Source organism: Pleurodeles waltl, chromosome 4_1 (genome assembly GCF_031143425.1).
Source record: "Pleurodeles waltl isolate 20211129_DDA chromosome 4_1, aPleWal1.hap1.20221129, whole genome shotgun sequence".
Lineage (NCBI taxonomy): Eukaryota > Metazoa > Chordata > Amphibia > Caudata > Salamandridae > Pleurodeles > Pleurodeles waltl.
Window position 1 is genome coordinate 605,643,377 of NC_090442.1, and position 16,597 is coordinate 605,659,973.

The 16,597-nt window shown below is 44.8% G+C and overlaps 1 protein-coding gene across 11 annotated transcripts in view; it reads right to left on the reverse strand.

The window, feature by feature from the left end:
- Positions 1-16,597, reverse strand: part of MYBPC1 (myosin binding protein C1) — a 362,797-nt gene that overhangs the window by 301,428 nt on the left and 44,772 nt on the right. The window lies entirely within an intron of this gene.

The window sequence follows — 16,597 nt, forward strand, 5'->3', positions numbered from 1 at the left end:
GCACCGCCGGTAAGATTTAAAGGAGTCATACTCTTGTTTCTATGAAAAAGAGCTGGGGACAATTCAGTTTTTATTTGTGTGTGTAAAAAATCTGTGAATTGTGGCCAAAAAGCTGCTAATACTTCAATACATTGCAAAGAACATCAAGGGTAGGGGACTATGAGAGGAAGTGGCAGTAGGCCAGAAAACATTCTTGTCAGAAATGTGCGTCTGAGTCATTATATGTTGGCATGCTTCTGATATTGTGTTATGGACCATCACAAACACTGTGTTTTGTCCATTATTTGGTAGAAAGGGTAAATTGTGAATTAATAGATCCTTGTGTTGCACACCAATAATTATTGTTAAATGTCGGCGTTCTCCTCAAACTGTGGTTGCTTTTGTGGCTCGTGTGGAAATTAAATTGCATCAAAATTCACACATTTTGTTGGTTAGAGGGTTAAATTCTTTCCAGATCCACTGCAAAGGCAGGCGACAGTGGGGTGACATTTGAAAGTCTGTGTGGTGTCTTATCAAATGTCTGGAGTAAACACCTAGCATGGAGACAAATTCTGGGCAGTGAGTGAAACATTCAGGACAAAGCGTCAAAATTCAGAACAAAAATTCAGGATAAAGAGTTAATTTTACGGGCACATCTGAGGAAGGCATGCCATTTTATATAAGGCAATGGATGCTCAAAAGAAGCACAGGTCAAAACAGGTTTATATTCCTTGGTCTGTATGATACATTGCAGTATTTAACAGAAATGTATATGCAATTGGGCTTAATAAAAGGTTAAAAAAGTATCAAACATGGAAAATTCCGTTCAAGGATTCTGGACCACAGATTTGGGTTACCCTGTATCATGGACATCCTTTGACTATACAACATGTTCATAAATGTAATAGTGCTGACTTCACAATAAGCCAGCATGGAATGCTGCCAGTTGAAAGAAGTGATTGAAATCGCAGAAAGTTGAATGATAGACATTTCGTAGCAGTCAATGTTGCACCCTCAACTAAAGAAAGAATATTTGTAAAATATTCATAGCAGTCAATGCTGCACCTTCAACTAATAAAACAATACTTGTAAACAATTTCCAATTGCACTGCATTTTTTTCCTGTTGTTTTATAGTTATTATGAAACAGGTAGCAACAATCTGAAACAAATCAGAGAGGTACCCCTTCCAACACCAAAGGGACAGGGTTAAAAATCCATACACATACACAAATTCCCTTTGGATGTGAATTTGAATCCTAAGACTCAATTGAAATTACGTTGCTCGTATGCAATTTTCTACATATATGGGATTAAAGGTTTTATATATATATATATATATATATATATATATATATATATATATATATATTATAGTGAAAAAATAAAGGGCTATTGACCATTTTCCAATGTCACTATACTCCAAACATTACTATTTGAAGACCATACTCTACACATTGTTTTTCTTGTTATTTTTTTATCTTTTAATTTTTATGTTATTCAAAATATTTAATTAAATACACCAAAAGTATCTTCAATGTACAATACTTGGCAAAATTTTAACATTAAATTTTTGTTCCTCTTATCCTTTATAATAAAATATAATCACAATAAAAATATATTTCTCATATAACTATAAAAACTGTCAACGTGGCGTTTCAGGTGGTCTTTCGGTTGGTTCACACCACCTTCTTCAGGACAAGTTAATCAATTTATACATACATTTTCCATACACTTTAAATGTGTTCATACATGCAATGCCTTCATTAGGTTCGCATATGCTTCCTCCTCTTGTTTTTGATAGCGTAGCGCATTCCTGTCTTGCAAGGATTTCGTTTTTAAACAGATCTTCTGAGTGTAATAGCACCGTTCTCAAATAGGACGCTCACTCCAGCTATTTTCCTTATCACTGATAACAAGCAAGAAGGAACACGCTGATGTACAGATTTTTGCCCTTGAGGTGGAGTACACAGGATATAGAGACGCACCACTTTAATGAAAATAGCATTTTAATCCCAAAAATGTAGAAAATTGCATACCAGCAACATAATTTCAATTGAGTCTTAGGATTCAAATTCACTTCCAAAGGGAATTTGTGTATGTGTACAGGTAGCAACAATTCCTCTTGTACATTTTTGCATGAGCCATTTTCAACATTAAATCTATATTTTGGAAGGACATAGAAAGAGGGCGCCATTTTGTTGTTGAGAGAAGGGTCAGACAGAGGAAGAGGGGCGTGGCCGGTCAAAATAGCCGACAGGACGTGCCCCTAGGGAGCTCTGTCTCCCTCTCACCTCATCCTCCATAATCCTGTTGCATTCTGCAATCTATGGGTCACCCCACGAGTGCCAAGCCTCCTGAGACTCCTGAAGCCACCGGGAAGGGAGGTGGGGGCATGGCACGTGGGGTGCCCCTACAGTGGTTCCAGGACTGGTGCTGCCGATGCAGTGTGCTAGTGACCTGACCTTACCTGTGGCCTTCATGAGACCTGGGGACCCTAGATCCTCTGAGCTATTGGGCTGGCTGATGGAGCTTCGAGGTGGTGTGTGGGGACTGCCAGGGGCCCCAGCCCTCCTACCTGTTGGAGGTGCAGCCTGTCAGTTGGCCTTTGAGCCAGAAGATTTGTACCTCTTTGCTGTCATTCCTTTTGGCGTGATGGTAGGCCTGGGGGCCCTGGTCTGAGGCTTCGCCGAAACCTTCTGGTGCTATACTTGCTAGCTGTGCCCTTTCTTAACCGGTTGTGGTGCCAGAGCCCTCCTGGGCCTGAGGCCTGCAGCGGCCCTGGAGCACAGTCTGTGGAGGGAAGGCGGGCCAGACCACAGAGGTTGGTGATCGCTGAGCTCACCTCACTACAACACTTCGGGTGCACTGAGAGAATCTAGTGGCTGGCAAAGTTGACTAACCAGCATCGGGTGAGCTTCGCCCCCTGCAGTGGTATATCCAGTGGTGAAATTCCCGGCAGTGCCCCAGGATCTCTGGTATGTTGCCTGGAAGGGTACGCAGACCATGAAGCATCACTGGAGTATGGGCTCACAGGCATCCAGAGTGGTGCAGGTGGCACCCATCCTCACAGGGCTGGATTTTGTCCGAGCATTTGATTCTGGATATACAGGGACACCGACCCTCCCTCATCGGCCCCACTACTACAGTGGACATTGTTCTGGAGGGCGGATTTTGGTGGCAGGGGCCGTGATCCTTTGGCATCCTACTGTCTGATTTCTGTGGTGTCCGTGCACTGCACTTGTTGGTGCTGGGGGTGGCGAGGATCTAGGTGGTCCCCCTGGATGGTGATCTGGACTGTGCCCAGTGGCGTACATTCTGTGGCTTGTTTCTTTGTTCTGCCTGTTGGTGGGTCTCACTGCACTGGAAAAGGACTTTGAGGAGTTCCTTGCGGACGGCCTGCCATGAGGACACATTTTTACGCAAGCCTTCCTCCTTTCTGCAGTATGGGAAAAGACAGGACTCAAAGGCAGCAGCAAGGGAATACCGTCACCCACTAAACCACTTCGTGCCAGGCTCCCCACAGACCTACTCATAGACTTACTCATTGGGAGCACTGGCGCTCCCCCGAGCACTCACCAAAAATGCCAAGTCTTTCATGGATGTGAAATGTAAATTACGCTCCATTGATCTCCGGTAATGCTCCTTTACCCAACTAAACTTTGCTTCATCCCAGGGGGAGTCACATTTTTTTGGATGACCAGAAGATGTATGGGTATGGCTGAATGTTTCAGATAGACTCCAAGTGCACCCCCTAACTGATCCAGATCCATTTTACAATCATGGTGGGAGAAGCAGATGCAGGTTGCCCCACTCTGGCAGTAGTGACAGGTCAACGCTGGGTGGGACTGGATGCACTGTGGTTTGAGATGATGGCACCATGGACTCTGCTGAGGCCTCTTCCAAGAAAATATTGGGGACATTAATGAGTGGGGTCACATGTGGTGGTGTGACCACAGATCCTCCTATTCAAACTACTGATGTTGTTCCCAACACTGTGCTACTTTGACTGGGGGGCAGTTGATGCTGGCCCCTTTCAATGTCTACTACTAGGCTGCCTGCTGTACTGGAACTTGAGAGCAGGGTCTCATGGGCTACTGTCTCTGGTTTGCAAGGAGGTGTGTGAGGGGTGGGAGCCCCTGGGATTTGGGTTGGTTATTTTATGGATGTGATGGCATCTAGCCCTGAATTACAGGATTAGTTTTGACCATTTCCCTGCTTGTGGGCTGCAGACTATTCACGGGGGTCTTTATTGTCCTGGGTTGGCTGTAGTGTGTATAGTTGGCTCTATCCTCAATAGTGAATGCTAGTAGAGATGCAACTGTTCTGTAGACTGGGAGGATGGGAGTTGTTCTGAGTTGTGTTGTATTTGGGATAATAGGGGTGTGATGTTGTGCATCGTGACACGTCGATCTTTGCAGACCTTTTTGTGGTTGTGCTTTAACCTTTCATGTCCTGGGTGGGTAAAATTGTTTGATCACTTGTGTTGTTTTGTCTTCAGTTGTCATTGTTGCCATCGTTTCATGGGGAGGGGAGTAGATATGATCTTGGGTGCCTTTTTAACATGATGAGTAAGTTTGGGTCTTTTAACCTTCTTTCATGGAATGTTTGAGCACTGGGGTCCTACCAGAAACACTACGGGGTCCTCTCTTTTCTTAAGCGGCACAAGATGGATATTGTTTGCCTCCAGGAGACCTACATCTCAGATGGAGTGGCCACCAAGCTGGCTATTTACTATGAGTAGAAATGGAGGGGGGCACTCCCGGATTTTCGTTGACTTTGAGGCTATTCCCCAAAGATCCTCCAGGATACCAAGAGTAGGCAGGCCTTGGCAAGTGCTCTAACTGAATTCTTTCAGTTTAATTGGACTACGTCTAATACTTGGTCCAAAGAATGGGACGCAGTGAAGGCGGTGATCTGGACCCGTTGTCTGGGTATTTGCTGTGGCATGCAGCGCACCCTGCAATCTGAACTCCTGTTGAGGGATGATGAGTTGGCATGTATTCAAAGCACGTCACCTGTGGGGTGGAGGGGCAACAGGGGGAGTACTGGCTCAGCAGCGGGTTGCTGAGATGTGGGATCGGCTGGAGAAATATATGCTTAGATCTTATTGTCAACTTCCCGTCTAGAGTTTAATAGTTCTAGTCAGCTCATTTTGTGGGTTCTTTACTGGGAGACCCCTAGACCCACTGTTCTTCACTTGCAGTCCCCCCAGGGCCAAGATAGCTATACTCAGGAGGGCATTGGAGAATGTATATTGCAACCTGTTTCCTCCTGATCTAGAGAGTACTGATGCCTTCTTACCACTCGCATGGCTGGGGGAAGGGTAGCGGCTACCGATTTAGATTCTGCACTATCTCTAGAGGAGATCCTTGCAGCCATAGGTCCTCTTCCTGGGGGGGAGGTGCCGGGCAGTAATGGCTTTCTTGCCAAGTTTTACCAGCCTTTTATCGACTTCCTCTGTCAGCATCACCTAGAGGTCTACAGGGAGGTCAAGGACCCCGGGGAACACGCCCCATCTATGTGAGAAGGCTGCATTTCTATGATGCTGAAACCGGGGTAAGATGCCTCAGATCTGTCTGCCTATCGGCCGCACTAATATCAATACAGATACCAAAGTTCTTTGTAAAGTGCTTGTTCTGCAATTGTGTCCAGTCATCCTGCAAATAATTCATGATGATCAGTGCTGTTTTATACCTGGGTGCAGTACTGGTAGGAACTTACGGCGCTTAATGCACATGCTTCACGGGGGTGGATGGTAGGGATGAGGAGTTGGCAGCAATCTTCATTGACATAGCCAAAGCCTTTGACAGCATTGATTGGACTTACCTCATGAGAGTGTTGGCAGAAATGGGCTTCGAGCCACGCTTCCGCACTGGGGTCTGCACCCTGTATACAAACAGAGTATGTGCCCAGCAGGTTATGCTTGGCTGCCTGGGAGGTGGGTAGGGACACACACCAGGGCTGCCCACCGTCCCCCCTTTTCTTTGCCGTAATGCTAGAACCTTTGTTGAACAGATCAGACACTCCATGTTAGAATGGAGAATCAAGGTAGGAGAAGTAACGCACCTGGTATCCCTATATGCTGATGATACACTCTTATCTTTCAGCCCATCTGCGATTGCTCCCTCTTCTGCTGAAGCATCTGACTGCCTCCTTGTGTTGCTAAAGTTGACGTAAGTGGCCAGGGTATGCCAAGGCGTGGGTCCCTTGCTGACTGTGCCTCTGTAGTCAAGCTAGCCTGGCTGATGAGGGGTGATACCCCAAAAACGGTCCCAGGATCCTTGGTTGTTGTCCAGGGAAGACTTGGCCTGGCAGTTTGGGCTGGGCTGTTCCCATGGGGAGGAGGATCAAGATTGATTTGCATATGGCTGGATCCATACTGGGGTGGCATGGTGAGCAAAAGAACAATGGATTTAACCCAGATCTTTGACTGGGGGTGAGAGTTTAAATAGTTTCAGCACTCTGTCCAACATCCTTTTGTGTTGCCTCCGGAGACTTGTCAGGGCTTAAAATCATTCAGAAGAAGTCATTGGTCTTTTCATTGGGATCTTTTGTTGCCCGGACCCAGCTTCCCTGGTGCCCATCTTCCTCATGTGGAAGACCGATAAATTTTGATTTCTAGGAATGATAATGGCTCATACTCCATAGAAGCAGTTGCAAGATAATGTTGGCAGGGCTACAAAAGGTCTGCAGAGTCTGCAGTCTTTTGTGAAGCTTTGGAATTCACTCCCTCTTTTGGTTATGGTTTGGATGGCCATTTAAAAGGTGGTGTTCTCACCAAGATGCTTGTACTCGATACAGCACTCATTTGATACTTTACCCGAGGCAGTGTTCCAAAGACTGCATTCCCTTCTGACCTTTCTGATATAAGTGGGGCGATGGAGTAAAGTTGTGAGGGATTCTTGTTTTGCTCTATGGAGGAGGGAGAGCTGGCGGCCCCTACTCGCAAACAGTACTATTTGGCTTCCCAGGTACAACATGCTGCACACTGGCTGGCAGAGGAGGGTAACTGTTAATGGATGCCTCAAGAAGCTATTTTCTCCCTCAGCCCCTGATGTCTGGGGGTCTGGATGACGTGCTGGCCCCCTATCTTATTAGACATACTGCCTACCTGTGGGAACGGACTCATCGTGTGGTCTTGGGGAGGGCTAAATTCAGCAGGGAGTTCACTTTCTGGGATCTGATGCCTTTTCAGACACTCTCAGACTGTGTGGATGTTTCTGCCTGGTTGGGGTGTGGCTGTAAAATGTTCGGGGCTTTTTCCTCAATTAGAAATTTATCACATTTGAGGCAGCCCAGAAGGCCTTTCACTTACAGTCAAGACAGTTTCTGCAGTATGCCAGTATTGCAGCTTTAATCAGGAACATTTGGGCCACTTTCCAAGAGGCTCCCACCATGTCCCTTACATTTAGAGTCCTGTTAGAACTAGGGGTGGGGGGTGACAGGGCCATGTCAGTGGATCACTCATGTGTCACTTTTCCTGCTCGTGAGGCTTGGGATGGGGACCTGGGGCCACCACTCGGAGACGCCCAGTGGACAAGGATATGTGCATTGGTGAAATCGGTTTCAGGCAAAACTAGATTTCAGCGTATCCATTTTAACTTTCTGCACCGCACCTATGTTATGCCAGTGCTGTTGCATAGGATGGATCCAAGTAGGCCAGTTGATTGTCCCAGATGTCGGGCGCTTGTGGTCACTTTCTTGCATTTAGCTTGGGACTACACAGTGGTGTATACATTTTGGCTGAAGGTTCTAGTTCAGGTGTGACCTTTGGTGTGGATACCTGCGAATGTGACTAAGGCAGTGTGCCTGCTGAGCGACATCTGTTGATGAAGATGCCAGAAAATGGCATGTAAGTTCCTGCATCTTGTATTGCTTCTGGCCAAGAGGCGGGTGGCAATCACAAGGATGAGCCTGCAGGGCTCTAGTGTGGAGCGTTGGGAGGCGGAAGTGGAGGAGTGGGCGGTGGCCAAGGAGATACATCTGAGGTGCTGTAGGTGAGATGACAGGGCTGAGAAGGTTCTGGGGGCATGGGCAGACTTGCTGGCCAGCTTTACACATCCTGAAGGTACTACTGTAGACCCTTGATCAAGTGAGGAGGGGGCTAGCGAGGTTGGCGGGATTGAATGTGTACCTGTTCCCCACTGGACGTTCCATGAGCTAACTAAATGTTTTTTTTCTGTATCATTGTGGGGAACGATTAAGGCATATTCTTGTAATGTTCTAGATTTCCCTCTGATTTGACATACCTGCTTTATTTGTGACATGGGTGAACATCACTGTTATTTTCGTAACTATTACTAAAGGGGTTTTACTGGTCAAACACTACTAAAATGTGTCTTTAAAAAAAGACAGAGGGAGAGAAAGAGAGATAGAAACATGTTTTGTTTAGTAACATACCCCACTCACAATGTCATATCCTTCCTGCAAAACCTTCTTTTTTTAAATGTGTAAGTCATACATCTTGCTCTTTTTACAGTGCACAGTACTTTGGCATCAAGGGCCCAAGTATGTGCTATACACAGGTCCACTGGAATTATGAAATTGTGAGGTCCGGCGAATTTTCACATAATTATAGATTTGCTGCATTTGCCACACAATCCATCACCTGCTGCATAATGTAAATTTTAACAAAAAAAAGTATGGTTCCATCTCAAACAGTTCAAAAGTTACTAAAAATACAGCATCACGCATTGCCAAACAGTGGCCGGCCCTTTGCAAAGCTTGCCTGGTCAGCTCTCTGTTGCCTACTGTTATATTTGTGTGTACTAATGAGGTGTCACCAATGCCTGTAAATTGTTACCAAGTTGAAAAATAATGAAATAATGAAGTAATACTATTACAAACTGCACCGCATTGTGCCGCATAATTGGCCTTTTCTTGCCGCATAATTTACTCAACTCTTCTGCATAATTTGGCCTTCTCCTGCTGCTTAATTTCAGTGGCCCTGGCTATGCCTAGCTATAAATCATTTTGCTGGAATCCTGCATTTAAGAAGAAATTCTTGCCTCTCTCTTATTCCCCTTCCCAATCACAAAATCTTCCTATGACACTATATAAACGAGTAAATATACATGTGTATTTTTAACTTTGTCCCACATGTCTCCTAGTTGCACACTATCATAGCAGTCCACCAAATTGGGGTGACAGTGATTCTGATGGAAAAGCCAAAGGAAAGGACTACCATCCCAAGGAAATGTCACTGTATTATGGGCTATGTCTTGATTTAAAATTCAGTAACTATTTATAGCATATTTAGGCAAAATGGTAAAGCCAAGATTAGATATTAAGTTTAATGGTGGTGTATGCCCGCTCAAGTAAATGACCCACCTTATTAGGTGCCCTGTCAAAGTGTTTTTTTTAAATAGCAATTGCTACCTGTATTGCGGCTCTTTCTTTCTAAGCCCCCTCCAATATTTGCATGTAACAGTGAATAGCAGACTGTGAGACCTTTTACTTGGGACTCGGCAGTTGGTAATTACTAGGCAGTATCCATATTCAATACTGTTTTTTATTGTTGATGATTCACGTTTTAAGATTATTTAATTCCATTTGGATAATGGCGTTATTCGTTTTGAAAACGTGTCTCTCCAAAAGTCCCACATGTGAGAAGTCAAGTGTATCCCAGGAGGTGGTAAATGGGTTTGAACTTAAGTACAGTATGGCAGAGTAAACCGATTTGATAAGCAAAATTTATGGCCTCATGATATCTTTCATTAGGACCTGTTTTATAGACGGCAGTTACGGAATTCAACCTCAAAAATGTGCTCTGTGACTCATAATCTCTCCTGCTCACCGATTAACGTCTTCTGACGTGTTCCTGTTTACAGAATGTCTACATGCAAAGTGTCCTGTGAAGTGATCATGCAGGGGAGAGTACTTGACTGGAAGAAGCATAAAGGGTTGTGAAAAGTCCATGAACGCACAGATAAGCAAGGAAGCTAGGTTTGTGCACTTTGTGACGCTGCAGGAGATACCAAGATGTTAAAGGGACAGTTAACAGAAATGTGTCACAGTATGTCTCAAAACACACGTTGACCCAAGATGACATCAAACAAAGGAATATTCTGGATTTTTTATTGTTTGTGAGTGTTAATACAAGCCCTCAAATATAAGTGCCGGTGTTCCGCACCGGAAACAACAAGCACAAATGAAGCACTAGCAAGCACCAATGTATATAATACGCCTTCACCGCAGTCTCGAATCATCAGGGATAGCTTTCCAGTCTGCTGCGTCACATTAGTTCTATATTCAAAGCACCCCACTGGTGTACCTACATCCTATACTACCCCTCAACCCCTTTCCTTTCTTTTTCACCCACCATTTCAAATGATTTTGCCTGCTGAGACTGAAGCTGCCCTTTGAAGCCTCCGCCACCCAATGTCCCTGAGTCAGGGGCCAGTGGGACCTCTAACTGCGCCTGCTATCAGATCTTCCTTGTTTCTGAGGGTAGACAATTAATTCCAGACTGAGGGATAATAAACCGACTGGAAAGCAACATTTGCCAATGCAAAGTTAGACTGAAGAGGACTGCACACGTTCTTCTTGTCATACCACAGGGTGACTGGCAACAGTGAGAGAGCCACTGAATCCATTCAGTGAAGAAAGAGCTTGTTTTGTGCAAGTTATTGAACACTACAATTTGCCTCTTGTATACTCTTAGTATATTTCCTTTTTTCCACAGCTTTATATGAAGAAAGTTACTGCTGCATGTAATCTGTTTTATGCGTCAAGTGTTTTGAGAGGAGAAGAAGCAGAGTTGCAATGTTTATGGTTGCATCATAGGCTGTCCTATGTGCACAGTCTGAGCAAAGTAGCTTCCAACCACCTATTGCCCCACTCCCACCCTTAGACCCCCTCCCCACACTTACATTTCTACTGATTTGAATTATTGTATGCAAAGTAGAAAAAGTCAAATATCTATCTCTATTAAAGACAGAATGACTCCATTGCCCCGCAATGCAGAAACCTTCAGCCCTTCATATAAGTCCAGAATTTCATAAATATGTCCCAGGGCTGAACATCTGCAAACGCAGCACAAATTACACACACTGCAAACTTGGTTGTCTGTAGCCACTGATGTGAATGAAAGAAGATGGAGTGTAGTAGAAACGAATCACTCACAGCCTCGCTAGCCCCAGAATTGAACAAAAGAGCTCACATTATCAGACACTATTCTTTTAAGAGATTATAATTGGGAGTTGATGGACTGAAAATATAGTCCAGCCTCTTGGCCCCCAATGAAACTTGATCTCCTGCACTTCAGGAAACTCTTGAAATCACCATTTATCTAATTCCAGTTCCACTAGGGGAAACAAACCAAAAATGCCATATTTAGGTCCACTCTACACATCTAGCAGGATAAAAACATGTTTGTGTCCTAAAAAAGGTGGGTTTGAGTGTATCCACCGAAACGTGTTGACAAGCATAATTTTCACATTTTCAGCCAAATTTGATTGTAGAAATGTTTAACATACGTATATGAATTTATGATCTTATGATTTGCTATGAAAAGGGCCGTGGTAAAGAATTTTGCGATTTTATTTGATTTTTAACCTGGATAATGTTGATGTATTGGTTTGTCTTTTTAATAATTTTGCGTGACTAGTAAATCAATATAACATATATTTCTACGTTGATGTTTCGTGCATATATTTTTGCAGAGTTGTACTTTTAGCTATCTCGGTTTCTGCTTTTGGGAGCTCGTTTGTGTTCTTGTCTGTGCCACCCTGTCGCCTTAGTGACTGAGGGTTCTCTCTTTTGTTTTTTATGTTAATTGAATCAGCCACATAATCTCAAATACTCTTCTGCTGTCTAATCAACTGCTACAATTTCATCTCATGCTTGGTCCCCGGTTCTTCCACTCTACCATTCCAATCATCCCACCCAGCTTTACAGCGTTTCACCTTCCAAGGAAAGAAGCGAGTATTGCTCTAGCTGCAATGCCTTTCTGCAAACCACGATTTGTGATGGGTTGTATTAATTGTTAGTTAATTAAGATTGAAATAATAGGCTATGCCTGAAAGTTGTGCTTGTAACGGAAACACAGGCACCTGACAACGCACTAGCTGAGCAGTGAGACCAGAGAGAAGATATCAGAAGATCAAAAAAGTGAGTCACATAATGAAACATCCCCTCCAGAGGTGTGTATGTTTATTTGACTAAAAGGAGTATGTCCACAAACAAAATCAGAGGATCATGTCTCAGTGCTGTGCTAGTTTCAATGGAGCAGATTGCTAAGGTCTGTGGAATGCAAAGCAGCGCAAAAACAAGCTGAACCGATATTTGTGGCTGCGTTATGGAGACCGCCTTCACTGTTCTTGGGCCTCGCTGTAATCAGCCATGTTTTCAAATTATAACTCTGGATATCCATGATGAGGAATTCAGCCTGATTTGATATGTGTCAAAAAACCTGTCAAATATTCACGGTTTTGCATGGTGATATGTGTCACACAAGACTAGTAATGGGCCAGAGTCATGAGTGCTCATGGGTGACTCGGCTTTAGCAACGGTGAAGCAGTAGTTGACGTCATCGATGACACGTACATTTTTATTTACATGCAAGGCGTGCGGGAATGCGGCACTGCCACAGAAGTCTCTCTTCACATTTTGCCGACTGGGGCCAGGTTTTGGGAACCTGAGGTGCTGTAGTGTGATGGACGTGACAGCTTCCAACATACGTGGCAGAAATGCAGCTAAAATGTTTTTGACACGCTAGTACTTTTCGCACACGTGCATCATTTCAGCAGACCCAGCACAACAAGTAATCTTATAGGAGCAGCTCTTGCATGTGACCTGGCCAGTTGGCGGTCGCTGTCTAATAATCAGTAAATGATTACTGAGGATAGGATGGGCATAGCTTCCGTGCGCAGAGCTGGAGAGGTCGCCAGGCGGGCGTTTTCGTCTTCAAAATTTACAGTTTATCAATGAAAGCATTCTAAAAGTGATGCACGCAGGCAGTCCCAGATATTCACAGGCACGAGGCGCTGTGTCCACAGGGCAACAGGTAGGCTCTAGGACAGCAGCGCGAGGAGGGTCACACACCACATGACATGTGCATTAGTAACGTCTTTTAATAGCAGATAGTTTTCTTCCATTACCATGTCCAAAAGGTGAAGTCTAATTTAACATGCAACTCCTTCTGTGCACGTATTCCTGTTCCCACTTATATGCTTACAAAAAGCAGAGATTGTTTTTTTTTTTTTTGTAAGTGTAAGTTTGTAAAATGATTAATGTCGTGAAAGCAGGGTTCTTAAAGTGCTAGTACAGTCTGTAATGGCCATCAATCATTTACCGCCTATTCCTCCGTACTGGACAAGAGAAGATCTTCTCTCTTCTTAGTGGAGGTAGTTCTGTGTATTTGTCACTTCCGTATCCGTTTCCATGTGTGTTGCTCTTGCAGGCATTCTAAGCCACCACCATTCCTTCTACAGTTGAGACAAGGGACACAGCACCATCCAGGAAAGCGTAGTGCTTCAAAGCCGGCGCCCCCTCGCCCCCCGTCACAGACCACGGGGAAAGTGTTTCATGTGACACCGCTGTCAGGCCACAAAGTCCTTGATGGATCGGTGAAGCGTGCTTTAGAACAACAGCTCCGGGAATTTCCAGGGTTCATAATATGTAGATGTATTTCCTGCGTACAGGAGAATATCACCGCTGCTGCCGTGGTCTCCAACGCCCCAGCAAGGGCCTTCTGACTAGAGCCGGGTCACCCAAAGCTATTGAATCGTGACCTGCATTCCCTTTCAACTCTGTCGCAATACAAAAGATTGAGGCTGTAGTATAGACACGCATAATGTTGATTCTACAACAGAACAGGACTTCAGGGACTTTCTGCCAGGTCTAGTTCCGTAATATTTGTTGCCCAGGCAACATTGCCATCTTAAGGGTTTTGAGGGCCCTAGCCAAGAAATATATTTGGGCCGCTCTTCGCAACAACTTTGATTGTATCACCCTTTTTCCGCTGACTGAATACCTGTGAACCCAAACAATATTGAACTATATGCTAAAGGTTGAGATAAAAAATAGAGAAGAGGTAATAAAGAGAAAAAGTTCACTTTCCCATAGGCCCCCTGGAAGGAGGAGGCCCTTGGCAATTGCCCACTTTGCCCATGCCTTAAAACGTCTTTGCATGGCAAGCTCCCATGGTGCCAGCCTCCCTACAACCTTGTTTTGACAGGCCACACTTACTGCTTGTATGGGCAGTCTGCTGCACCCTACAACAGGTGCTGTCATCTGTTAAATAACCCTAGAACTAGCCCGTATTGCAGATCACAGAATCAAATCTCAATAATATGATCTTGTTTTTACATAACGCTTGTGAGAATGTCAGTTACTGGTTGAGGGTAGTAAAACACCACTCAAGCAGCAACCACAATCCTTGTCAGGGTAAGGCACAGGCAAACCCCAAACTAACTTGTGCTCAACCCCCTGGTAGCTTGGCACAGAGCAGTCAGGCTTAACCTAGAGGCAATGTGTAAAGTATTTATGCAGCACTTCAAACAGTGATAAAGTGAGAACACAACAGAAAATAATCCCACACAAATTTAGAGCAATAGAACAAAATGTAATAAATCAAGATTAAAACAACAAAAATCCAGTGAGTAGAACCTGTGATATACAGTTTGAAAGATTTAAGTGAAAATAACACCAAAAAGCCCGAAGCACCACTCGTAGTGGTCTGGTCATGCAAGACTAGGAGAAAGTCACAAGTTCAGGCCGACCGTGATGGAGCCCATGCCAGATACAAGGACAAGGTTAGTCCAGCTGAAAAGTTACCTTCTCAGTCCGGAACAAAGAGTCCCGTTTGTGGCGGAAGGGGCCACGAGGTTCAAGGATGCGTTGCAGGCAGTCATCAATGTAGTGCAAAGAGAAGGCCTGGCGTTGCAGACAGTCATCACTGTGGGACGAAGATTGTGTTGCGCTGAAGCTTCCTGATGGTGGTCCCCGCGAGTGGTCAATGCTGTAGTGTGAAGGGTCGGGTTGACAGAACTTTGCGTTGATGGACAGTGCAAGCAACAAGGTTTTGGTGCTAACGGGCCCGTTCGCAATGAGCCCAAAAACTTGAATTCAGCTCCACTGAGGCCACACCACTGGTCCAGGACCTGAGGGGCACCACTTGGTAGATCAGGGGCTTAGTCCAGCTGGAACTGGCTGCTGCTTCAGGTTGCTGGGGGCTTGTTATGTCCCTGTGGCTCTGAACAGGAGGCCACCAGGCTATCCCTTTTAGCCATTCTGGGAGTCCTGAGTTCAAGTGAAGGTCCAATTCCTTTAGCTCAGGTAGGGGGGGGGAGCAGTCCAGCAAGGCAGCAAGCAAGACAGTAGTCCAGCAGGGCAGCAATCCAGCAAAGTGGTGGCCCTTTCCACAGCACAGCATCCTTTTTCCTGGCAGAAGAGCCTCCACAGGTCCAGAATTGTAGTGAAGAGATGATGTCTGAGGTCCAATATTTATACCAGGTGCCTGCTTTGCAGTGGGATAAGCTGTTAGAGGTTTCCATTTGAAGTGCACAGTTTTCCTGGCTCCCCTGCTCTGACTCTAATGAACAACAGGGGATATGCAGCCCTTTGTGTGGAGGCAGGACACAGCAGATTCAAGTGTAAGTAGGGCTGCGCCCAGCTCTGCTCTCCTGCCTTGCCAGTGCTGACCCACCCATGCACACCTAAGCCCTCTATTGTGTGTCGCTGTCTAGGAGGAATACACGGGCCCAAATCTCAGCTACACCCAGTCATGTGACCCAGAGACCAACTACAGGCACTTTATGACCGAGACAGGAAAATGACAACTTTCTAAAAGTGGCATTTTTTAAATTGTAATTCAAAATCTGACTTTACCATCAGAGGCGATTTTTCATTGCAGTTCCAAAGACACCAAGCATGAACTGGTTAGCTGTTCTCATTTGGAAGCTACAGCTTATTAAATGTAATAAGGTGACTCCAATGTTATCCTATGGGAGAGGTAGGCCTTGCAGTAGCAAAATACACATTTAAGAGTTTACCATTACTAGGACATGTAGAACTTAAAAGTACATGTCCACTACATCTTCCCTCTCGGCTGTCCAGGCCCTATGCTAGTGTGAATTATATATATGCATCAGTGCTGCAGGCAGGATAGTAGTATTTAATTTACAGGTCCTGGGACCTGGTAGTCCTACTTCAGTAGGGTTTTGCAAGTACGTTAAATATGCTAATTGGGTATAAGCCAATTTTAATATGTTTTAGGGCGATAGTGCAAACACTTTAGCACTTGTTAGCAGTAGTAAATGGTGCAGAATTCTAAGGCCAGCAAAAACGAAGTCAGACAAACAGGAGGGATGAAGGCAAAAGGTTAGGGGGAAGCCCACACATAGGATGCTAGCTCTAACAACTCCACATTCAGCACTCCTGAAGCTTGTAAACACTGTAAATAGATATTGCTATTACTGAACCTTGGAAGCATGGAAGGCTTGAGTCAGACGTTTGGCATTGAGATCACTGTAAATGTCAGCAACAAGAGCTAATTCACTGAGCCTTTCTCTGCAGAGATTAAAAATATGAAATGACTTATAATATTCCTCACAGAAACTTAGCAAAGTCTCTGGAAGGACTGTAGTGAGCATTGTGAGGTATATGAGTGCAACC